This window comes from Pinus tabuliformis, chromosome 6 (assembly GCF_031772625.1).
Source record: "Pinus tabuliformis cultivar Carrire ecotype Pingquan chromosome 6, CPIR1, whole genome shotgun sequence".
In the NCBI taxonomy this organism is placed as follows: domain Eukaryota; kingdom Viridiplantae; phylum Streptophyta; class Pinopsida; order Pinales; family Pinaceae; genus Pinus; species Pinus tabuliformis.
In genome coordinates, this window is record NC_142292.1 from 595,107,035 (window position 1) to 595,134,801 (window position 27,767).

Sequence of the window (27,767 nt, forward strand, 5' to 3'; positions counted from 1 at the left end):
ATTATATTTTCAGCATTTAAAAAAAATATAATGTAATTATTTGATATTTGTTTTTTTGGTTGAATATATGTTTCGGTTGACTTTACCCAATATTAAATTTTGGATTTTTTGGAATAGTAAGTTTTAAGCTTTGTAATCTAATGAAAATTCAAAATCTTAAAAAAAATATTATCAAACTTCGACGAAAAAGATAAATCTTTCATATAGTTAAACTATACTATATTATAAATCTTTTTTATCAAACTTCGACGAAAAAGATAAATCTTTCATATAGTTAAACTATACTATATTATAAATCTTTTTTATTGAAAAATATTTTAAATTTTTTTTATTCAAAAATATTTTGTCGTTAAAGTATGGTGAATGAAGATTTTTTTTAAACGATAGAATAAACCGTCCTTTTGTAACTTCCGCCTATTTGATAAGGTTGAAGATACCAGATGAAATGATATTTGAAGTTTCAAACTATATTATTGTATTTAAAAAGATCGATCCAACTTAAATGGATTATTTATGGAACCTTCTGAGGATAAAAGTTTCGATTTAATCTTCTTTGCCATTGAGTTCGTGATGTATTAATGTTCAAGTGTTTCGTTATGCAAGACGAATTTGTTAGGTTGATTCTTCTGTGCTACACTTTATATAATGAGGTTGCCAATGTCGTATTGATATGTTGATTTTTGTGTGCTTACACTTTATATAATAAAGGTGTCAATGTTTTTTTTTTCTGAATTTGACTAATTCTATTATCATACAAAACAAATATACAAAATAGAGTACAAAGGGCAAGGCTTAAGAAGATTTGCCTGTCAGCCTTGGCCTTGCCCACTTATCAGCTCCAAAATTGAAAGGATTCAAAATTTGGAATGTTGCTGAACCACTGCCGACACTGTTACATAACATAGATGGACTGAACATAGATGGACATAACATAGATGGACACCAAGACACCAGGGCCGTAGGATGACCCGGACAAAGACACACAAACAACTGGACAATGACAATTGACACTTGGACAATTACAGGTGACACTTGAACATTATAGCCGACACATTGACACAGATAAGGCTGCCGCTTAGTCGATTTACACATCGAAATCCCAACAAAAACAGAGATTACCAGGGCGAGTTCAATCTTCATCAGTAGTCTGGAGCGCCTCTGCAATTCGGAACCCGAAATGGAGCTTATCCTCTGAATCTGAAAGCTGGATGACCTTATCTGGGCTACCCTTTCGGGCTGGTTTGCTCGGACCGGCCAGTGAAGCAGCAGCGTGCACAGAAGGGCCAGCATTCGGGTCAAGATTGGTAGCGGGGCGTTCTAGGCCCATCCCATGTGCGCGACGAGGCTCCATCCATCCCGGCCCAGGATCACGCTCAGGCGGCGACCAACCAATTCCTGCTCCGACCGGAAGGCAAGCAATTGGAGAGTCTTCTCTGCTGGAGCGCTGCCCTTCTGGCAGAGGCTCGACCTCCATGTTCGGATTAACTCCAGGTTCAACAGTAATGGACACAACCAAAGTGGAATTGACTTGTGGGCAGGGGCGTCGATACCTGAGCATGGGCAGCTCCCTCTGCCTTTCTTCAGCAGTTGGGCTTCTTTCATTATGCCCCCCCTCCTCATCGTTGCTGTCCTGAAACCACTGAGGCCGCGAGGTTACCTCAATGGAAGAAGAGGGGGAATAATAGTCATCCTGCGGTGGAGCTCTACCCTGAATTCCACCTCTCCGGCTGCCCATTCTCGGCCTTTCCCGCCGCATTGCTATTCTCCTTCCAATTCCAGTGCTCTGAGCTTCGACAATGGCTAGAGCGACCACCCGAGTCAGGAACCAACGCCAGCACCAGGACCCGACTCCAGCCCCAAGAACCAACCCCGGCAACAAGAACCAGCACCAAGAACCAACCCCGGCAACACGAACCAGCACCCAGAACCAACCCCGGCAACAAGAATCAGCACCAAGAGCCAATCCCGGCAACGAGAACCAGCACCAGCTCCAGAGACCAACACCAGTCTCGCAAACCCAGCTCCAAGAACCCACACCAGTCTCGCAATCACAGCTCCAAGAGCTAACACCCCTCAGCTCTGCAATCGCATTGCTGTCTGGGCGGAGCAGGGTCTCCTTACTAAGCTCGCAAATCTCCCTCCGTCGTGCCATCCTTCGCTGTTTAAACTTCATCTCCACCCCGTCGCTCAACTGCCTCCCTCGAGCCGAGTAGACAGGCATTAATGCCTTCTCCTCTTCGCCTTCAAACAGTTTAATGTAACCCAGCGCGTGGTACCGCCAGACACCGTGAGCATGCCACCCGCCCACGTGATGGCGCGTGCCATTCTCCCTCCCCCTATGCACCCGCATCCTGGAATAAAGGTGTCAATGTGGTAGCTTGATAAGTTGATTTTTAAAATTTTTGGTTTAAAATTTTTTCAGTATAGTTGAATTATCGAATATTTTATATTTTTGTATTTATTCATAGATTAATATATTTTTTAAATATATTGAATTTAATTATCAAATATTTTTATTCACTTGTGGGTTAATGATCTTTGTAAATCTATTGAATTTCAACCATGGTAATTAATGGATGCCAATTTGTTTCTTGAAATCAATTTTTCTAAATGTACTTTTGTTGATAAAATTTCAACAATATTAATAATCTGATTTTTTAGTTCTATTTTTTTCTATGAAAATTGCTTTATCTACAATTTCAACTTGTAAAAAATGTATAGATTCAATCGAGTAAGTTAAGGTTTCTTTATTTATAATTTCAAATTCTAAATTTTTTTGATTGGCAAATATCTATGATGTCCCCTTGTCTAATTTCAAGATTATTATCTTTGATGTTTTACATTTTTCTTTACTTTTATACGCAACATTTAACAATGATTCTTAATCACTTCGTTTTTTTTTTTCTCGATAAAGACTAATTCTATTAATTAAAATATATAATACAATCAGGAGAAGCAAGAGACCGGCAGACCGTAAATGATGGATCCATCAACCTCGGTCCCGGAGAAAAGATTCAAACTCATAGCTACAGCAGATGACTTGAGATCACAGACTGACTAACTGAATTTTACCCCATAGGGGCAGAAACTCCAACACATTGTTTTTTCCCCTTCTTTTTGTTGACTTTTGTCCAGCCATCATGGGGAGAATGAGCTAGGACAACTTGAAGACTGGAATTCTCTATCAACGGGAATTCCTTTTCTGATTCAGAGGAGGTATCATGGGCGCGTTTCTGGGATATCGCTGTGTCATGGGTGAGCCCCATATTATCCATGGGCGGATCCATCGGCTGAGGCACCTGGTCCGGTTTTGAGTCACTTTCCCCATCCTCCGAACTAGGGGAGCTGGAGCTCCCAGCTGGCGGCGGAGGACAGGGAGCCCAACGCTTGGGTTTGGTTTTTGCAAAGGTTCCCTTTTTCGATCTTGCTGTCAGCGAAGGGCAGGAGTTCTGAAGGTGCCCTGTCAGGTGACAATGACGGCATCGGAAGGCAGTGTTTTCGTAATCTATAAACTGGGTCCAAACAGTGTCATTAATCTTGAGATTGATTTGCTCTGGCAATCCCTTGCTTAGATCTAGCTCCACACAAACTCTGGCATATGTGTAGAGACCTTGCCGTTCCCTCTCGTAATCTCCCTTTAAGAAGCAACCCAAAGTGTTGCCTATTTGCCTTTATACTTCTGTTCTCCACAGGTGTATTGGGAGATTTGGAAGTCTGATCCAGACAGGGGCTTTTGTGATAGCTGCAGAAGCTGGGTCAAAGTCTGGGAACCATGGAGTTAAGAAGAGACCTGCCGAACCCATGAACCAGGGGCCTTCCTCTAAGGCCTCTTCGTAATGCTCGAGATTATCGAACAACACTATAAAAAATCCCTTTGCACAGAAGTAAATCTTGCAACGGTGAGTCCAGTTGTCCTTGATCCAGTCATAAAGATCCTTTGAGCGTGGCCAGAGCCCATTGAATCTGCAGATGATGGCCCTTTCAGCAAATTTTTGGGTGTCGTCTGCCAGGTCCGGGTAAGAGATCTCAACAGAAGGAACCTCCTCCGATTTGTCAACCAAAAAAGGCTTGGGTGGAGCCTGATCCTGTGGGACTGTCTTTTCAGGCCTCTTAGCATGGACTGCATCTTTATATGAAAATGCCTTAGCTGAGGATGAACCTCCAGCAGCTCCTCCTCTCAAACGAAGGGTTAAAATAATGGATGCATCTTTCTTAATGCCATAAAAAGAAATAGGATGGAGATCCTCTAGTTGTTTACCTTCGTGGAGAAGCCGTTGAGCTGCAGAGGGGATCCCCAGTTTGATGTTCAGTGTATGCTTGAGCTTCTGCACCAGATCGGTCTGGCTTACCCATTGTAGCATAGTTTTGCCTGTAATGAGCTTGATTTGTATCTGGAATGAGGAAGAAAAGTCTGAATGCCTCTTTCCCCTGCAGATCTGTGAAGAGTGGAGGCATACGCGTTGATTGATTTTCGTTTCCTGGATTTGCCCCATGGGCAGAAGAGGCGTACAGCCTATCGGTGCAAACCCTTCCTTCCCGAAAGCCGAGCTTCCTTGAGCAGATCTGTTGTGGCTATTTCCCATCCGGGGGAGCGGATCTGCAATATCTTGCCCGATCTGAAGCGTCAGAGACATTGAGTTCGGGCGATCCGTCTTATTCTGAAGAATCGATTCCAAGACTTGATGATCCACCTGAAGCCGCCGAGAAGCTTCAGCTCCCATCTTGCCATCTCGTATAACCCTAAGGTTCTTCAGCGGCGAACCCTTCCGGGTAGATAATAATCGGAGAAATAAAGGTTCACGGGAGTACTGGGCCGAGATCGGGTAATGCTTTGTCGCCCAAGAGGGAGATGCGTATGAAAATTTGCTCAGAAGAGCTCCGGACCAGCCTTCGATTTGCGTTTGCTCTGTTCGAAACCCTTGAGCCCTCCGCGCGGCAGCCAGAGGAAGGGAGGCGGCATCCAAGAAAAAAGGAATCATCTTACCAGCCTGCAAATCCTTGCTTGACGCGAAAACCAACTCCTTGAGGCTGAGGTTTGCTTCGCCGTCCTCATCATGGTCGAGCAGAGACCAGGCGGCGGCCAGAGGAACGGAGGCGGTGATCATGAAGCTAGGGTTCATCGCTTCTCTCTGGGGGGTTGTGTGAAACTAAATAATGTTAATCACTTCGTTTTTATGTGACAAGATCTTGCCCATTTTTTCCTGGTATCCTATTTCTCTATTGATTTTTGATCATTTAATGGATCTTATCAGAATAATGTTGAATCCTTCACTTGCAAGTCACATTTGTTTCCTTGTCATGTCTATAGTTGTTTTTTGTCTCTTTTATATTTCTAGCTTACTCTTCTAATTTACATTATAAGATATGTATCTTGTATTGAAAATTAGTTTTATAATTTTCAAGATCTTTAATCTTTATCACTTGAACTTCATTTTCATCTTTATGATATCTAACTTCTTGTGATAACTCATCAAATTTATTGGCCAAACAATTATTTTATCCTATAAACTATCTATCTGAGAATCCAATTTTAATAGTTTTGAGAGTACAATTTCTTTGTGAACCTTATCTGAGCATCTGTTACAATAAAGAGAAATTTACATATTTTTCAAAGTATAGATGTCAATAGACATCAAAAAACTTATCTTATCACACATATCACATTTCTAAGATTAAAAAAAAAAACATAAAAAATAATCAAATCATAATTTTTTGTATAGAATGTTTTTTCGGAAGAAATCACATTGAAGATTTTGGTCGACGAGTTTCGAACCAACAAGTGTGGTTCATCTTCAGGACACGATGAAGAAGCAGATCTAGGAAGAGGGTTAAATAGGGAGACAGGTCAACCTAACAGCTAGAAAAATGACTATATTTGACCAAGGGAGGCAAAGGGAAAAAATTAATATTATTTAAATAGATTTAATTATTTTATTAATTGTTTATTTAATCAATATATATTAAAGTCAACTTATTAACCCAACTGTTATATTTGACTAGGGTTTTGATAATATTAATAAATTTATAAAAGGGTTTTATTTATCTTATTAATATATTGTCTTATTATCTCAACGTTTATATTAATAATATTTAATTAATTAATAAACCGACCTTTATTATTATTTTTTATTGTTTCTCGTTTTTCTTTTTTAAATATGAATACTAATATTACTAATAGATATCAACTTTCATATTACTAAATACTAATGATATTAATATTCATAATATGATACTAAGTATTATTATATTATTAATATTCAAATTAGTATTATTAGTAATATTAATATTTTTTTTTGGGCCAAATAAGAGTGGAGCCTTCTATTAACCACAAGAAAGGTTACATATGTTACATGGCTTTACAAAGTAAGGATCAACAAGGGCTAACCCTATGAAGGGTAACCAAATACATAACTCAAAACAAACCTGAAACCATCTAAGATCTCGTGAGATCCAACGATCACAAACACTCTCGTCTCGGCAACATGCGCCCCTTTTACCCGGTTCACGGACCCGAAATGATTGTGAGCCATTGGTTTATAAAAGTTCAGGTCCGTTTCGAAACTTAAGCTCTGATTACTTGTAGAACTCGAAAATTGATTTGATGGTCCTCTGAGATATCGGAGCGGAAACCTGCATGGTCTATAATTTCCTTTTCGAACCCGATGAGGATTATAAACTATTAAACTAAAGAGCACTGGGTCTCCTTTGGTGGTTAGCCTTCGATTGCTTTTCTTCCTGATGGCCATTAGATTACATAGGCTATCAAGATCCGTGGTCGATGACCTACTAAGAGACCTGTTGTTTACCAAGTGCCTCTCCCCTGTGGAAAGCTCTGTTTTAAGCATCTATCTTCTCCCGTTTTTCCTTTTATTCTTTTTTTTTTCTAGAAATTAACAGTTAAAAATGACTTACACTTCTGCTTTCTCGTGCTTCCACTAGTCTTCCGTCTTGTTTAGTCCTAATTGTTTGGAAGTTTTCCATGTCTTTGTTTGCCTATCTTTGGCAATCCTCACTCAATTTCCCCAAGGGTGTTGAGTCCCATGCATACCTGCTGTAAACTTCTTTGCAAACCACTCCTTCATTCGCCAGACGATTAGCTAGCATATTGGTTTTTCTTCGCACATGAACAAAGCTGGTCGTTCTTAGGGTTTGTAGGTGGGAATGAATACGCTGAAAGACCTGCAAAAGTTGCCAATGTTTTGATACTTTTCTAGGTGCTTTTCCATTGCAGATCTTCTTGGCCGCATTAATAACCAATTCCAAGTCTGCTTCAATGATGACATTATGAGAATTTGACTGAATTAGTATTTCTAGGCACTACTCTAAGGCCATGAGCTCCGCCATGTTAATTGTGGTAGTTCCCAGATGACTATGAAAGATGTCCTTTATGCACCCCTGCTCATCTCTGATGACCCCGCCAAGACTGACCATCCCTAGGTTACATTTAGAGCCTCCATCTATGTTAATTTTCAAGAAACCATGAGGAGGAGGTTTCCAAAAGTCTTTACCAACATTTATCCAGCTCATATCCTTGTGTATGCTCTAGGGAACTGGCGAATGGAGACCTAACTACAACAGTATACAAGTGTCCTAGGGCAGAGTCGGCTTCTCAGGAGGTCTCCCTAACGTGGCACCAATAATGTCTTTGGGCTATCTTAATATCTATGCAATAATGTTATGGGTTGACCCAATTTTGCTCTTGAAAATCCTGCCATTGCGTTCTTTCTAAACATCCCAGATTAAGAAGCCTAGAACTAGAGTCCAAGCATTTTTTATGATCTCATTGCCTGAGAAGTTCCTTCTGCAATTCCTCAAAGTGTTGGTAATACTGAGGCCATCCCTGTCAGTTTTCTTGAAGGCTGAGGCCACCCAATCCCAAAATGTTGAGGTGAAGGGGCAAAGGTTGAGTAAGTGTTCCATGGTCTCCTCTTGTTTACCACATAGATAGCATTTGGATGGGCCAACAAAACCTTTCCTCAGAAGATTTTCCCAAGTTAGAATTTTCTTTTGTTGAACTACCCACATGAACAACTTTATCTTTTGTAATCATGTAACTCTCCTTATCACCCACAGGTTGTATTACCAGCGAAAGATAGTTCCTGGATGCTTCCACGTCTAGGATTCCAAGTTTTTGGGGATCCCAGAGCGTAAGAATCCCTCCTGTCGAGTTGTCTACCTTAACCTCTAGATACTCATACCTGCTCAACCATTTGCTATGTATTTCTCTGATTTTTTCCATCGAGCATTTTGTTTCCTGCATGAAAACCATGTCTGGTTTTCCTTCTTTTAGTCTACTACTGAGATTTCTTTCTTTCCTTTTACTTCGTAGGCCCCTAATATTCCAAGTTGTAAACTTCATTAAGAAAGGTTTGTAAAAGAGTAACTAGTGAGATCTTTCATCTTACTTGAGTTGATCATGAGTTTTCCACATTCTGTCAGTAGTTCATTCTGTCTTTTCCTTCTTGTTTTCCTACCCGGGTTCTTGGAAGAGTGCCCCAGTGTTTCCTCTATTCTCTTCATTCCTCTATTTTCTTAGCTTTCATGGTTTCTTTTGACTCCAGAGCTCTTCTATTGGGATCTCCATAGGAAGAGTTGTTGAACCCTATCAGACTCCTCTTTTGGTAGGGAGTCAACTACTTTGGTAATACCCTGCTCCAGAAATGTTTCTAGATCCAAGTTTTCCTTCTCAAGAGTCTCCTGTAGTTCATGATCCTCTATTCCCGCCTCACTTGGGGTCATCGCATGGTCCATGTTGAGCTCCACAATTCTCAGTAGATCATCCTGTTGCTGGCTATTCTCTGGTATGTCCTCCATGCTAATATCCCTATCCTTCTCATTGGTCTTAGTCGTTGATTTCTTGTTTTCCCCGTTGTTTCCAATTTATTCTCCTAAGATTTTGGAACTATGATGGCTTAGTTGTCCGTCCTTGTTGATTTTCTTTTGGTTCCACTTTCCTCCTTTCCCCTTACCCCCCACCTTAGTGAAACCCTCAGGATCTTTGCTTGTGGTGGTTTTTTTGTTGCTTACCAGTTTGTTTAATGCGAAGTCTCTATATAAGTGCCCATGTTCATGGCACTTGCGACACCTAAATGGGACATGCTCATAGTCCACTACCTACACCCATTCCTCATCATAAACTTCTAAAATGATATCGTCTGGGAGTGCCCCAGATAGGTCCATTTCCACACAGATCTAGGCAAAGGAAGTGTACTTGCCTCTTAATGTCGCATCTGATGTCTTTATAGAGTGCCCTAGTTTATTTCCAATAGCCTTTAGAGACTATGGCAACCAATAATCTAAAGGAAGGGAGTAAATTATTTCTCGTTCTCGGACAAAGTTCATCACCCATGGTCACATGTACAAGCCTGCAGCAGTGTAAAAATAGGGTCCTCCCTCGAACACTCTGTCTTTATCTTCTAAGCTCGTGAACACCACTGTGAAGGAACCCTTGGATCCAAGGTAAAGGTTTATTTCTCCTTTTGGTTTCCAGTGGTACCTTATCCATGCATGTAAGGCCTTCTCCATCGGCCAAGTCCCTATAAATTTTCATATGATCCTGTGTTCCGCCATGTGATCTCTGTGCCCTTGTAGCACTAGGTCACTTAAAACGACCCAAGGAGTGATGGCCGACTTGGGTTTGTAGCCCCTATCACCCTCAAAGGTGCAGTTTTCTCACTGCTCCCTCTTTCCTCATGATTTGCTCTTTGTTCATGAGATTTGAATTTTCCTGTGTTAGTGTCCTCAGTGATCCCCTCTATTGGTTTCTTGAAGTGATGCAGATCAGTTTCCTTGTTTCTGTTCGCAACTATGTGATTGTAGTAGGGAGCAGAACTCCCTCCTCCACAACCTGCCATGGTCACCATCTTAAAACCCTAACTCAAACCCTAGATCAGAATGCAAAGTGCCCTCCAGGTATTTTTTCAGATTTACTAGCTCAATAATTCTCAAATTTCATATCATTAGTATTATTAATATTAGTATTTAGTATTAATATTAATAGAATTATCTAAGCTTCGACTTATTATTATTAAACTAGTATTTACTATTAATATTAATCATTTTTTTAAATATGAATATTAGTATTATTAATATTAATATAAATAATTAATACTATTAGTATCATTAATATTAATAAGATGATTAATATTAATAGTAAATACTAGTTTAATAATAATAAGGCATAGATTTTATAATTCTATTAATATTAATATTAATACTAATAATACTAATTTGAATATTAATAATATAATAATACTTAGTATCATATTATGAATATTAATATCATTAGTATTTAGTAATATTAGTATTAATATTTAAAAAAAAAATGAAAAACAATAACAAAATAATAATAATGGTCATTTTATTAATTAATTAAATATTATTAATATAAATGTTGAGATAACAAGGCAATATATTAATAAGGTAAATAAAACCTTTTTATAAATTTATTAATATTATCAAAACCTGAGCCAAGTATAACCGTTGGGTTAATAAGTTGACTTTAACATGTATTGATTAAATAAACAGTTAATTAAATAATTAAATTTATTTAAATAATATTATTTTTTTCCCTTTTCCTCCCCTGGTCAAATATAGTCGTTTTTCTAGCTCTTAGGTTGACCTGTCTCCCTATTTAACCCTCTTCCTAGATCTAAACGCGTGGACCAAAATCTTCAATATGATTTCCCACTAGAAAACATTTTATACATTATGATATGAATCACAGAAGCTTGAATTCAAATATCATAATTTTGTTTTAAATAATTATACTAATTTTAAAACAAAATTAATATATGAGTTGAACATATATACATTTAAAAAAAATGTAACAATATTGTTATACATGGAGATTCACCAAAACCTTCCCATAGATATTCTTAACTTATAATAGGCTTTGTTACAGTACTATGACTTACTAATACCACATGCCCAAAAAACCATAACAAATGCTTATATGACATTTTTTTAATTAAATAATTTAATTAAAAGTACAAAAAAAGGCATATCTTATACTTTGAAGATAAATATCAAGATAATTACTATCAATAATATTCTAGAATATTTTGGTAAGGTTAAAGCCTACCATCCATCTAATAATTATTAATAGTTAAATTAAAATTCTGAAAACCTTATTCCAAAATAGATAATTTCATTACATAATTAAAAAATGATAAATTCTATTTATTTGCATCATCTTTCATTATTATTATATTAGAATCTTATGTTATAAGTACTATTATATAATAGTTCTTATTAAATATAAACAATTGTATTTTCAACATTTTAAAATAGTGCAATCTAATTATATATATATATATATATATATATATATATATATATATATATATATATATATATGCCGAAAAATCTCTCGTACACTTGATATAGATCACAGAAGCTTCAATTTTACAATTTTCTTTTTTTTTTTAAATATATATTTCTATTGACTCTACCTTATATATATTTTTTCGAATAATAAATTGAAACTCTATAATCTACTTAATTGAAATAAAAATAATGAAAATTCAAAATCTCAAATAAAAAATATTATCAAATTTTGGCCAAAATAAATAAATCTCTCACATGGTTAAACTATACCATATTATAAATCTATTTTATTTAAAAACATTTTGTCGTTAACGTATGACAAATAAAGATTCTTTTATTCTGTTCTTCAACTTGTCCTGACGATGAACCACACTGGTTGGTTCGAAACGCGTCGACAAATGTCATTCCATGTGATTTTCGCCGAAATCTTTCTCTAAAATAAAGTTTTCTTTTTTATGATAGAATAAACTATCTTTTTGTAAATTCCGCCTATTTGATAAGGTTGAAGATACAGGGTGAAATGATATTTGAAATTTCAAACTATATTATTGTATTTAAAAAAAATTCGATCCAACAACTTAAATGGATTATTTATGGAACTCTGTGATGACAAAAGTTTGGATTTAATCTTCTTTGCCATCGAGTTCGAGATGTTTTGTGTTTCGTTATGCAAGAAGAAATTGATAGGTTGATTTTGTGTGCTACACTTCATATAATGAGGGTGCCAATGTGGTACTTTGATAAGTTGATTCATTAAATATTTTGTTTAAATTTTATTAATATAGTTGAATTATTAAATATTTTGTATTTACTAATAGATTAATGATTTTTTTCAAATCTATTGAACTTTAATCATAGTAATTGATGGATGCCAATTTGTTTCTTGAAATCAAATACACATATATTGATAAAATTTTAATAATATTAACAATTCTATTTTTTAATTCCAATCTTTTCTGTTATGGTTGTTTATATCTACAATTTCACTTCTTAGTAAATTTATAGATTCAATCAGATATATTAAAGTTTCCTTATTTATAATTTCAAATTCTAAACTTTTTCGATTCACAAAGATCTATGGATGTCCTCTTGTCTAATTTCAAGATTAATATCCTTATGTTTTACATTTTCTAGTTGTATAAGTAATATTTGACTATGATTCTACAAATGATTAATCACTATGTTTTTATGTAAAAAGATATTGTTCCTTTTTTTCTTGGTATGCTACTTCTCTATTGAGTTTTTATCATTTAATGGATCTTATCATAATGGTGTTGAATCTTTCACTTGCAAGTCACAATTGTTTATATGTCATGTCTATAGTTGGCTTTTGTCTCTTTTATGTTTCCAGCTTACTCTTCTAATTTACATTCTAGGGTATGTATCTTGTATTTAAAAACAATTTTATCATTTTCAATATCTTTAATTTTTATCACCTGAATTTCATTTTCATCCTTATGATATTTAAATTCTTGTGATAACTCATCAATTTTGTTGGCCAAACATTTATTTTATCCCATAAACAATCTATCTAAGATTCCATTTTTCATACTTTTGAGAATATAGTTTCTTTGTGAACCTTATTTGACCATCAATTACAATAAATAGAAATCTATATAATTTTCAAAGAATTAAAAAACATGTAACAAGATTTCTAACCATCGAAATTCATCAAAACCTTCCCATACAATTTCTTAACTTATAAATAGGCTTTGTTACAGTACCATGACTTACTAATATCACATGCCCCAAAAACCATAACAAGTGTTTATATTACATTTTTTTAATTAATTAATTTAATTAAAAGTAAAAAAAGACATAACTGCTTTTGAGATAAATCTCAACCTAACTACTATCGAGAATATTCTAAAATATTTTGGTAAGGTTAAGTCCCTACCATCCACTTAACAATTATTAATAGTTAACTTAAAATTCCGAAAGCCCTATTCCAAAATAAACACTTCTATCACATAATTAAAAAGTGACAAATCATATTTGTTAAAAAATACATCATCTTTCATTATTATTATATTAATGACACTGGTTTTATAAGTACTATTATATAATAGTTTTTTATTACATATTAAGAATTCTATTTTTGATATTTAAAAAGAATGCAATCTAATTATTTGATGTTTATTTTTTGTTAAATATATATATTTTGTTGACTTTACTCCAAATTTAATGTAGATTTCTTAGAATAATAAGTTTAAGCTTTATAATTTACTTAATGAAAATGAAAATAATAAAAATTCAAAATCAAAAAAATATATTATCGAATTTTGACCCAAAAAATAAATAAATATCTCAAGATGATGGTTAGACTATGCCATATTATAAATGATTTATTGAAAAATATTTGGTCGTTAAAGTATGAAAAATGAAGATTTTTTTAAATGAATAAACTCTCTTTTTGTGACTTCCGCCTATTCGATAAGGTTGAAGATACAAGGTGAAATGATATTTGAACTTTCAAACTATATTATTGTATTTAAAAAAGGTCGATCTAAATAGATTATTTATGGAACACTCTGATGATAAAAGTTTGGATTTAATATTCTTTTCCATTGAGTTCGAGATGTATAAATGTTCAAGTGTTTCGTTATGCAAGAAGAAATTGATATGTTGATTCTTGTGTGCTACACTTTATATAATGAGGGTGTCCATGTGTTATTGATACGTTTTTGTGCGCTGTAATTTATATAATGAGGGTGTTCATGTGGTATTGATATGTTGATTTTTGTGTGCCTTAATTTATATATTGAGGGTGTTAATGTGGTATTGGTAAGTTAATTTTTAAAATTTTTGGTTTAAATGGTTTTATATAGTTGAATCATCAAATATTTTATATTTTTGTATTCACTGGTCAAATTTATTGAACTTCAACTATAGTAATCGATAGATGCCAATTTGTTTCTTGAAATTGATTTTTAGATACATTTGTATTGATAAAATTTCAACAATATTGACAATTTAATTTTGTAGTTCCAATCTTTTCTATTGAAGTTTCTTTATCTATAATTTCAACTTATAATTTTTTATAGATTCAATTGGGTAAGTTAAGGTTTCTTTATTTATAATTTCAAATTCTAAACTTCTTTGACTCACAAAGATCTATGGATTTTCTCTAATCTAATTTAAATATTAATACAGTTATGTTTTACATTTTCTACTTATATAAGCAAGATTTGACTATGATACTTCAAAAGATTAATCACTTTGTTTTTATGTGACAATTTCTTGTCCATTTTGTCTTGGTATCCTACTTCACTATTGATTTTTGATCATTTAATGGTATTAGAATGAAGTTGAATCCTTCACTCTCAAGTCACAATTGTTTATTTTTCATGTCTATAGTGATTTTCTTTTGTCTCTTTTGTATTTCTAGCTTACTCTTCTAATTTACATTATAGGATATGTATATTGTACTGAAAATCAGTTTTATCATTATCAAGATCTTTAATTTTTATCACTTGATCTTCATTTTCATCCTTATGATATCTAAATTCTTGTGATAACTCATCAACTTTATTGGCCAAATATTTATTTTATCCTATAAACTGTCTATCTGAGAATCTATTTTTTCCTTCTCATCTTTTTTTTGGGTTATAAATCATCTGAAATCTCCTTTTTTCACCATTTGATTTGTTCGAGGAACATCTAATTCTTTATTTTGACTTGTTAGCATATTGTTGACTTGCAAGATGAGTTTGTGGCCCAAGAAACTATGAACAAGGGGCATCTGAGGTGTCAAAATCACCTAAGGATCACACTTGGCATCAGCCACACCAACACTTAACATGGTTGGATTTTATGGGCATCTCCTCTCAATTACTGTGAGTTTTGAACCTTGGTTGCCTTATGAAACAAAACCCTTGAAATCTAATTAAGGCTCCTTAGGTGGGAACTTTTTTCGTCATTCTTTTATATTTTCTTCTCTATATCTTGATTCTCTTATTCTAATTACAATTGAATCACTTTGTATCTCTTGACTTCTTCATTTGTTGAAGTAGTTTTTAGCTAAAAAATATTGGAGGAGAAATTTCATCTTTTTATTCAATAATTCATCATAAAATAAATTATCATTATCTTTCTATTTTTTTCTTATTTAACTATTCATTCTTTGTTTTCCTTTTTTTTTATTACATTAACATATTATTTTCATAACTTCTCAAGGATAGCCTAAGTAGTTAAGACTCATGGTAATAGTGCCATCCACCTTGATTTGAATCCTAAATAGTCTTGTTTGGTATGCTTTGTATTTATAAACTATCATACTTCATATCAAATTAAGGGAGACTTCTTGACAATAACACTAGGGAATTTTTAGTGATAACAATAACACTAGGTAATTTTATAAATAACAATAACTATATAATCTATTTAATAATTTCCCACTAATAATAATAATAATAACAATAACAATATTAAACTAAAAAAACATAAAACATAAACATATAACTTAATTATATGGGATTAAAATAAAAAATTTTCAATAAAAATTATAAGTTTATTTTTAACCTTTTTAAATTACATTTAACACATATATGTATGTAAAATTCACAACTTTATTATTCCACCACTATTTTTTATACATATATATAACTTAAAAAATTTCCTATACATATTTTTCAAATTCACTTTTCAGTTTAATATATATTACCATGGTGACCGTGATGAAATCTTATACTTCCCGATATATATATATATATATATATATATATATATCCCAAATCTTATACTTTCCAGTTGATGAATTCATATACCTCCCGCTTCATCCTATAATTAACTTCATCTTCCTTTTTTTAATCTCAAATTTTTTACTTACAAAAAAACGCTCCATCCAAAAATAGAATTAAATACTTCGCCCGCAAATAAGTCGGTGTGAACGTGCCAAAAATCTATCCCTTTGGGAGTAAGGAAATAAATTTTTGCGAAGGTGCTATTTGAAGAATGGAGATAGTTTAATTCAAGCTCTTTTTTTAAAGTTGTTCTTTTAAATAAATAAGTATTTATTGCTTCATATTTTGTTAAAGAATTAAATAAATATACGTGTATTTTTAATGATTGAATTTTAAAAAATAATAATAATTTGTAAAAGTTTATTACTTTATATTTTGTTAGGGATTATAGTATTCATTTTGTGGTCTAAGTGTGTTGAGTCTATATTATTTTGTCGAGTTTTTGCAATTTTAGTTAAAGTTTTGGAAAAATGTTGAAAATTTCTTTATTCATGTAAGTTCAAAATTAATTTTCTATTTTTTGGAAATCTTATTTTTAATTTCCAATTGGCTAAGCAAGCCTTGATGCAACATAATTTCCTCGGTGGAGGGCAATTTAATGTCGATATTTGTTAGTTCTAGAAAAATCATTTTAAAATAAGAAAAATGCTAACTTTGTAAGCGCTCATTCTATCAGAGAGTGCTCTGACATTATTGTGCCTACCACTACTATTGCTCTACTCAATTATGTCATAACTAAAAGGTTTCTAGGTTGCTTATGTAAGTGAGAAGAGAGGAGCCTGAACAAATATGTGGAGGAAGGAGAAAGGGTATGTGGGAAGTGCGTGAGAAAGTGTGTATGGAGAAATTGTGTGTCAGAGAGTTGGTTAAAGAGAAGGGACTATATCAAGTCAAACTTTCTTCCTCCGCACAAGGCTAATTTCATATGCAGAGCCGAGGCATGGACAAAAAATACTAATTTCATTGGTGAGTGCTCTACCCAATGATGCCAAAACTAATGATGTTGTTGGTCCCTTATGTAAGTGGGGGCGGGGAGGAGGGGGGTGAGGCTGAAAAAATATGCAAACAAAGCTCTTATATATTAATTTAATATGAAACTGCTACTATTTTATTCGACAAATAAAGGGTGTGTGAAAAGTTCGGGAGAAAGGGTGTGCAGAGAAATTGTGTGCGGGGCAGTTTGTTAAAGAGTAGGGTCTATATCGAGTCAATTTTTTTTCCTTTGCACTCAGCACAATGTATAGTTTAAAATTTTAAAAATCACTTTTTACATCAGATGTGAACCAATTTCTATGTCAGTGTTTAATAAGTTTGTTCAAAATAACTAATAGTTAATCTCATTTACAAATGCTTCCAACGTTATCGACTGTTCGAGGTTTCCCTTTTCTTGAATAAGGAACAATAACTTTTCCCCTCCTGTATACTTTTATTGTACACCTACCCCTTTGATTATTCAGAGTGCAGAAGTGCAAGTGATGGTAAAATTAGAAATTAATTAAAAATTAGTAGTATAAGGGATTATAGGTTCAACTAACTATCAAATTAAGCCAAACAACATTGTTTTTAAAAATAGTTAACGTGGAGGTGCAGAAGAAGGTTTCATTATGCTCCTTTCGTACTTGTGCACAACCCTACCTCTGCACTTAGAGCCACTGAACATAGTTTTGAGAACCCTACAATGCAATTTCACCAAAACTATTATGTGGAGGAAGGAGAAAAGTGTGCGGGATGTGCAAAAGAAAGGGTGTGCAGAGAAATTGTGTTCAAGGCTGAACAAATATGTAGGAAAATATTTTATATATTAATTTAATATGAAACTTTTACAATTTTTCTGTGTAAAGAAAGGGTGTTCTGGAAGCGCGAGAGACTTGGATGCAGAGAAATTGTGTGCAAGGGAGTTTGTTTAAGAGAAGGGACTATATCAAGTCAAGAATTTTTCCTCTACACTCGTCTTAATGTATATTTTGAAATTTTAATAAATTACTATCAAATTCAACCGAACAGAATTGTCTTTTAAAATAATTAAAGTGGAGGTGCGGAAGCAGCTTTCATTGTGATCTTTCCATACCTGCACACAACTGCACCTCCGTAATCAGATCCACTGAACATAGTTTTGAGAATCAAACATCTGATCACCTATAAAGAAATTTTGTTAGAGTTCATTTGCATCTCGATATCAAATAAAATGTGCCCACATCGGCATAGTAGTGCACACAGTTCATCACCTACCGTTATTTTGGAGACTAGCATGTTTGATACATTATCGTGAATTAATCTATATCATGGATGCAATTTCTTGTTTTTTGTTACAGGCGCCCTATTGGCATTACGGTTTACAGGAGTTCAATCCAAGTCCCCATTGGGGAAAATTAATTTACTTTTACAATTTAAGTATCAGGGTTTTGATATGTGCTTTACACAATAAAGATTATTCTTTGGACCATGACTCTATATTCAATCCTCATTCCAATTTTGAGACTGTTGACTAATTCCAAAAATAATTCTGAGATGTTGTGCAAAAACGTTAATTAAAAGTATATTTTCAAGAATTTTCTTTGAGATTTTATATATTACCCACTATTTTGTAGATTCCAAACTATAGTATGTGTGAGGTACCATTTCTAGAAGCATGCGAAAGGGAGAAATTTTTTGTTACTTGCTTCGTACACCCATTATCTCACACAACACTCCTTCCTCATATGCATTACAAAGACATTTCATTTAATATTGGATGATAACTATTTAATTGAAAAATGTCAAATCACAAATGCATTTAGTATTTAGGAAGATCAAATTAAATGAACCCATGTAGACACAGTAGTGGGGATAGTTAATTGCTTACCCAAACTTTTCATGCCTCAAACTTTTGTAGTTATTTTTACTATAAAGTTCAAAATATGTTATATGTTTTAATCGTTTAAAGTTATGCAGAATGCAAAGGTGCAAAAGAAGCTTTCATTGAGCTTCTCGATATCAAATAACACACACCCACATCGACATAATAGTGCGCGCAATTGATCACCCACCCTTATTTTAGAGGTACCAACATTGCAGATGAAAGTTTCTATTATTTTTTGCACTCACCCAGTTCTAATTTTTTTTAAACATATTATTATTATTATTATTATTATTATTATTATTATTATTATTATTATATCATTAAATTTTAAAAGGTAATTTGACGATTCTAACTACTAAGTCTATTTATTCGCTTTGTGGATGCATTGGTAAGATGTTCAAAAAAGATATCATGAATAACATATCATTAGTATCTAATATGTATGTTGAAAATTTAAAAAGTAATGTGACAATTATAACCACTAATTCCAGGTATGTTGTCTATATGAGAATTTTCTAGGTGTTTATCATTCAATTTTTAGAATACACGATGCCATCATGTGTTCGATTACTTTTTGGGGGAGTTGGTTACAAAAATATTTGTTCTCCGGGATGTATGGTGGTTGTTGCATGACATGAGGGATTTTCTCTGCAAGCTCATTTGAAACGTAGGTGCAAAATGTGTAGCATTTTTTTAGGTAATTTGTGTGTTTTTTGTTCTATATACGAGTACTTATAGTCTTTATATAATATATGTTACGACCGTGTAGTAATGAGGCACACAGTTGAAAAATGTGGATAATATTAGAGTGATAAAAACGTTTATAAAATATACGTTATCATCATGTAGCTATTAGAAATGAATTGTTTTCATGCTGTGAAATTATAACATCTTTTTTTTCTTATTTCTATATATTTGATATAATTCATATCTTCAGAGTGGGGAAGATAAACAGAAGTAGAACAAATACAGTTAAAGATAATGATAAGTTTGCTAAGAGGTGTATTTTCATTCTATTTATTGTCATTTGAATATTACAATATACAACTCTCTTTTTTTGCTATATTTTTTTATGTATCGTGACTAAAAATAACATTTTTTAAATTTTTAGGAAACATGTAACAATTAGAGATTCAAATCCAGGAGAAGAACTACAAGAAAACTGGTACTTTGAATATTTCTATAAAACATTTGTGCATTTGTTAATTTTTTAGTTTAATATATGTAACAAGGAACTTGAAAACTAAAATATATTTAGTATTTCACCTATATGCATATAAATCAGATTCGATCTAGTAAGTATGAACCTAATAATAGAGTATGTTGGCATTCTATTGTTGACATTGATGTCAACATGGTTGTGTTGTTGCTTACTATGTGCTTCATGTCAAATTGATGATGTTAGTACTCCTCATGATGTGTGATGAGTGTTTTGGCTTGGTGATCCTATTGGTTGGCATTGATGTCAACATGGATTTGGGGGCGGAGTAGAGATGGTTGCAAGGCATGGTATAGTGGCTTGTCATAGGTTTATGATGTTGCTACATATGTTGAATATGTTGTTGATGCATGTGGTTGGATTGTTGTTATAGGTGTTGCCTATTATTCTACATGTGTTGGAAGAATTGGAGTTGTTGTTACATGTGTTGAGATGATGATGCATGTGTTGGAGTTGCCTCTACAGGAGTTCGAGGCAATTGGATGAATTAATGTTGTTTCTGGAGGTGTTGGAGATGTTTCTACAGGTGTTGGAGGTTGTTTGGCTTGGTTTATGTCAAATGTTTTGGAGCTAAGGCTTTTTTAGTTCTTTTTGAGCATTTTCCCTGGCTTCCTTATGCATCTTGCATATTTCATGAGTAGTACTCTTGTCATTAGTATTACCATGGTATTGGTATGTGTGTGGAGTAGGTTGGCATGTGCAGATAGTCTTGGTATTGACATAGCCATGGTATTTTCCCATGATATTATTTTGGATATTAACATGGTATAGGAGTCTGTGGTATTGGCATAACCATGGTACTTACCTGTGGTATTGAATTGGATATTACCATGCTATTGGAATAACCATGGTATATACCTGTGGTATTGACTTGGATATTACCATGGTACAGGGGTCTGTGGTATTGGCATAACCATGGTATTTACCCGTGTTATTGACTTGGATATTACCATGGTACAAGTGCCCATGGTATTGGGGTAACCATGGTATTGAGTTGAAGATTACCATGGCATAGGTGTCTTAGGTATTGACATAACAATGGCATTTTCATGTGTTATTGGTTTTGAGATAATTGAGGGTGGTTTGACATACAAAAAAAGATGTATTGTGTTGTTTCTTTTCTTTGGTGATGGTTGAGTGAGTAAGGTAGAGTGCATGTGAGAGAAGAGTATTGTGTGCAAGTTGTGCAGGGAATTTTGTAGAAAATATACAACAATTTACAATAATAGTAAATAGCAGCAAAAGTGTGATTCAACTAGAATTTTATGCAGCGATATGGTGATGAAGTAGAGATTGTTTATAGATATTCTCTATGTTTGATAACAACTCGTTTATTCAGTAGATTTTGATTGGTTGTGTTCAATAGTTATTTGTGAGTAGATTTATTATTGGAGAGAGGTTTTACTGATGTATTTTACATATTATTTTATGCATCATTGGTATTGTTCATTTTTCAGAGTATTCATGTGTGCCTTGAAGATATTGTTGTTGGGTTTGTCATGTTGAGCAAATTGAGAACACAATGTGAAATATTTTGAAACATAGTTCACATGGAGGCAGTGAAGGCATGGAGGCTTCAAAAGTGTATAACGATTTGGTAGATTCAGTAGAAGGAATATATTTCTCCATCCAATCGGTGTTAGACAGTCCAATGGGTGTTGGGCAAGGATCGTTGTTCATGGGTGCTTCTAGTGGATAGATTTTCGTAGATCCATAAGGGAAACATACATACTAACTGAGAGGTGCCAAAAAACTATAATGCAAGACAAGTATTATGGATTATGGGTGTAAGCTAATCCATGTAAATTTTTTCAACATATTAATAAAATATATTGAGCAGAACAACAACAACAACAAGGGTGGGTTTTTTTCCCAAAGAAGGGTTTTCCACTAGAAATATTTGTGTCTTTTGTGTTGAATGCTTGCATAGTTTTACTTGTTTTTAATGCTATAATCTTTTCTTATGTGATTCAATTTGTGCATGGTTAAAGAGAATAATAATTTGGAGAAAAGATAATAACTTCCCTCACTACTAATTCACCCACCATGCCCTCTCAGTAGTTATCTAGTTTCTAACAGAGTATACATTAGAAATGACTTTGTGATATTTGGATTTGTTTTCATGAGTGAATTCTTACTTATTATCAATTATAATGTTATTTTAAGCAGTGATTTGATTGCAATATTTGTGAACAAGAAAAAAAATATCAAATTATGCACTGGTATCAAATAAAGATATTATTAATGATGTGACGATATACATGGACGAAGAAGTAGATATTGAAATGAGCACAATTACGTAAGCATATATCACAGGAGATACAAAAAAAATGTGTAGAAAACAAACAAGAAACAGATACTAAAAGGTAATTTCATCCAGGTTTAGCTAGCAGTAGAACATATTTCTATTTTCTTTTCTTGAATTAATTTCAATTAAATGCTCATGACTAGGAAAAACATGATCATGCCTATTCCATTATTGATTGAAGATATAAGTAACAACATAAAAAGAAGAATTTTCGTTGGTGTTGTGTTAGTTTCATGTCAGACTCCAAATTTTTTGGACAAAGAAAAAAAGACAAAACCAATACTTTATGTAGATTTGATAGATAAGAGTGTTGAAATTACAATAACATTGTTTGTGCCAGCATAGTTTATTGAACAACATGAAACAAAAGTTATTGCAATTGCTGATGTTTCTATTAGAAATTTTTAAATAATTACAAATCAAAAATATAATAGTGGTGACTATGAGAAATCAATTGCACTAAATAACTTTAGCATTGTAGAAAACATTTGTCATGTTTCCAAATAGTACAGATTTTTCCTAAATATCGTGATTAAAAATTTGTCCAAGAATTACTTCGAGATGGAAAAAGTAGTGCCATTGCAATTTCAACAACGCATAGGGATGTAATCTGTACAATAAATCAAAGACGAGAATTCATATCAAGACAGGGAAATAGTAAGATTATATTTATTTAAATGTTTCAATGATAGCAAGTTATTGTCCGTCTCTTATACAATTTACATGTATTGTTTTAAAAATATTTCATATGTGATAGGTTCAAGTACACGACACAGTTCTTCCAACATATGTTTCAATCCAAAGACAATTGCAAGAAAGTGTTTTCTCGTTCATATTTCTAAAATATATAATTAAAAAAGAAGAAAATTGTTTCTAATCTTCACAATCCATGTTCACATGTTCATTGAAAATAGAAAAGAAAGAGTAAACTACTTTCTTAGGTGAGTGAAGAATGCATGGTAAACTCTAGTGTGTATATATATATAAAGAGAGAAGAATAGAAAGGAATTTTATTTCAAGTTGTTATGTCTTGGTTTTCTATATTAATTTTTGCAGCACCTACAAGGACCATTTACAACAACCAGTGCATATATGAATTCCTTTGTGATTGTATGTACAAAATTCAGTATTCCAATTAAAACTGCTAGGAAAATGGATAAAATTATGCTTTATTGTACCATTTGTGAGGAAAAAATTGCTTTGTTTATTTCCATAAATTAAATTGTATCATACACGCAAGTGATAGGACTACACCATATTGTGTTTTAAGAGGCATGGAACTAGAGAAAGTATTACTTGATATGTGAAAAAATTCCTATCAGCAAAATTGTGCAAAGAAATCAGTCATTATTGATTTGTTGTCTAGTTTGAAGATCCATGGCACATTTACAATAAAACATCAAAATGTAATTTTGCATATAAAATGACGATTGTATTTGTTTACATTGTCGAGGAATCTAATGATGGTATGTTTCTCTTAACTTTCATTGTCAATCAATCTACTAATGGTATTCTGGAGATGGTATTATTATCGGGTTGTCAAAATCAAGAAGTGTTCTCTGGAAAATGTGGATATCCTTATTACTAGTAGCTAGTAGGAATGAATTCCCATTAACTATTAATGAGGGGTGGGAGGATGCACACATTTCCATGGTTCCAATTTTAACACCACCTTCTACTTTCTGCTTCAATAATTCGAGTGTTGTTGGTGAGTTTTTTCAGTTATTTGGATAGTTAGGATTTGATTTCATCTTATGGTTACACGATTTGTAGTGATTAACATTGTACAAAAATGTATTTCAATGAATTTGTTTGTTTAAGTTACATGTTTTCTACTATGATATTTATTAACATTAATATACTCTCAAATTTGCAATAATGTGTAGCTAGTTCATTTTTCTATATCATGTCACTTTTTTGCAATGTGATTTATTAAATTTTTTTGTTGATTTATGAACTTTACAAATACTATAATTAGTCAAAAAATATTAGAAAATACATTTCCTTTGCACATAGTTTACGTTTGCATAGACTTTGTCATCTCACATGACCTTTTAAACAAAGCAATAATACAAGTTAATGTTGGCATGTAACTTTTCTTGAAGGAAGGAATGATATCTAACTATTTGTAATTGTTAGCATGTAACTTTTTCTAAAGGAGAGAACAACGATTTGTCTATTTGCAATTGTAAAATGTATTATATTAGAAAACGAAATCAAACACTTTCACACATTACATTTACATTAGTCTAATGATCCAATTTGGCATAATTTACAAAATATATGTTCCATGAACATGATCATGGTATAGGTGATTGTTATCAGACAATTCTAATATATGTTTTGAAAAATTATTTATTTTACTGTGTCAATAAAATTGCAATATATAACATTTAGCATATACTGAATTTCAAAATGGGCTGAGCAAGTAGCAAAATTTGGTAATGATTTATTTATTTATTAGTGATAGTTCATGGAGGTTGACACTTCTACTGATCATGCTATGAGAATGGAGGTATGATTTCCCCATTCATGTTTTGCAAGAGCTCTTGTACTAATGTTCTTATGGCGTCTAATTCTTCTTCTAGCCACCCGAGAATTTGCTGAAGTTCTAATATGCTGGTCATTAGCATTACGATATATTGGCTAAGCATTAAGATGTATTGGATGAGCATTAAGGTATCTTAGTTGACTACATATAAATATTCTTGTATTCTTCTTCCATAACTTCCTTAAGTAATTTGTCTCAATGTTGGAATTGCAATAACAACAACCAAACAATGGTATTCCGAGTGATAGAGCATTCCTCCCCCCTCTCCTCCTCCTCCATTCAACTTACCATTTCTCTAGAACTATGAAGATAGAGTCGAGTGCAATGCCAAATTAATAATGCTAAAAATATAGAAATCGTCTTTCAAATTCATGGCAGAATTTCCATTTAAAGTAATTTTGACTTAAAATAGAAGCAATTTCAGAAGGCACTTCACTGGAAAAATATTTTAGACAACGGTGATACCAAAAAGACTTAGAAAAAAAAAAAAAAATAGACAAATGATAAAGAAAATTATGATAACAGTTATCAGTTTAAGAAGATTAAACAAAGAAAATCATTTTCTTAGATATTTCAAAAAAGAGTCCAGTGCTAATGGGCCTATAACAAGATTTAGGAAATTCATAAAACAATAGACAGATGATAAATAAAACCTCAATAACACTCATGAGCTTTAGAACAATTGAAGAAAATCTCTTTCCCAAATATTTTAGAAACTAGATAAGATCCAACATGCCTACATATAATGCGTGAGAGGCCATAAGTCATCTAAATCATGAATTGAGACTAAATTTCTGAAAGGACATTTGACTGTTATTGATTTTAACGATATTCATTAACCATTGATTGTCATCAATCTAGCTAGTACTGGTTTTCCAAATCTGTAATAAGAAATACTGTGTTGATCTCAGTTACTCTGAACCATTTTTATTTTCTTAAATTCCCACTCGAGATAATCCAATTCATAGGATTGTATTTCATGATTGTTGTGTTTTCCATTCTTTAGGAATTGATATCGACATATTATTTTATTAATATCCTAATTCTCATTCTATTTTGATTTATGTAATAGTGAAATGACACTTAAACATTGATTTTATTGCATTATGTTATTGCTTCTTTATTACAGTCTTATTTTTTGTATTAGTTTGAACCCAATGTTTGATCTAGATTAACCCTGTGATTAACCAAATCTCCCCTGCCAATAAATACAATTATTTTTGACATTTATTCAATGAATGAATGTGCATTTAGGACATCGTTCAATTTCTCTATAGAATTTACTATGTTAGTCTGTTTTACTACCATCCAATGTTTTACTATCAAAATAGAGTGAGTGAACCTTGTTATTGATGCTTCTTGAGTATTAATTGCATTAGTGATTTCACATTTTTGAATTGAACACCTATTATCCAATATTAAATGGCGTGATTTTTTAATCTGTGTTAGAAATAACTATTGTGTGGGGGAACATATATGTAGAGAAATCTACATACAATTTATGTTGTAATGTTATGCATTTGTGAATATATTTTCCTTCTACACAGTTCTTCCACACACTTTTGTACTACACAGTACTACAAAGAAATCAATTAATTAGTAGTTTTGGCTTGTTAAAGTTTTGGGCGTGAAAAGTTTGGTTTACATGTATATCGGATGTAGAATAAGTGTAGACAATTAATTGTACCTACAAGCCAATTTATTATCTTGACTCGATATGGTTTCTATTGATTCACATTAAGCTAAAAAATAACATTTCCAAACTTTTATATTTACAATAGGAGTTTTACTACTCTCCAATATATGACAAACATAAGGTAATTTACAGGAGAAGTGGGACACATTCAATGATCATAATGAATTTAGCCCCTTCTAGGATGGTAATTGTTGACAATGTTTTTCCAAATAAATTTCTCGCAAATGGAAAATGATTTCTAAACATTTTTTCTACATTTAGATGTGGTGGGATATACATGTTCTATTTTTAAACTTGAGGGACACACCTCCATAAATGCCCTTTTTAATATTATTATTGACAACGAAATTATAATGATAAATTTGGAACATTAATTTCAATGAAATTGAACACTGATATGCGAAGATGAAAGCAATGGTCTTTTTATATAAATGCTTTTATATATTTATTTGTCTAACACTTTTGATCAAAACTTCCCAATTCGACAATTATGCATGCAAAACTTCCCACTCGTTTTTGTTTTTTTAATATACCTAAGTTGAAATTTTCACGTAAAATCCATATTAGATGTTTTAGGTTAGCAGAAATAAAAAGGAACAAGGTTATTTTTTTTATTTCTGTATGTAGAGTTCAGAGAGCTTTCTTTGTGCATAGTTTTTTCTACACCTCTGCATTCTGTAAAATGAGAAATATTCCACACAAGATAACAACATAACATATATAGGGTATTGTTAATTATTAACATAACATAAACTATGAAAAACATAAATTTGAAAATCAAACAATGAGAAATTACAATTCTAAATGGTTTAGAAATTAGAAATTTCTAAGATTGAACATTGAAATTAGAATATACATTGTAACTGATGTGTGTTTTCTTAGAGCACAATATTGGTCCAGTTAACCATGCCCAGTCACATAAAGGGTGTGCAGGAGATATCAATTTTCATTCAAGTTATATTGATTTACAAATATAAACCATATAAAAATAAATATATGCACATTTAAACTCTATCTATTTAATTATTTATCTATTTACACATCAAACCAATTAATTACAATATTTAAGCATTTATCAAACTTA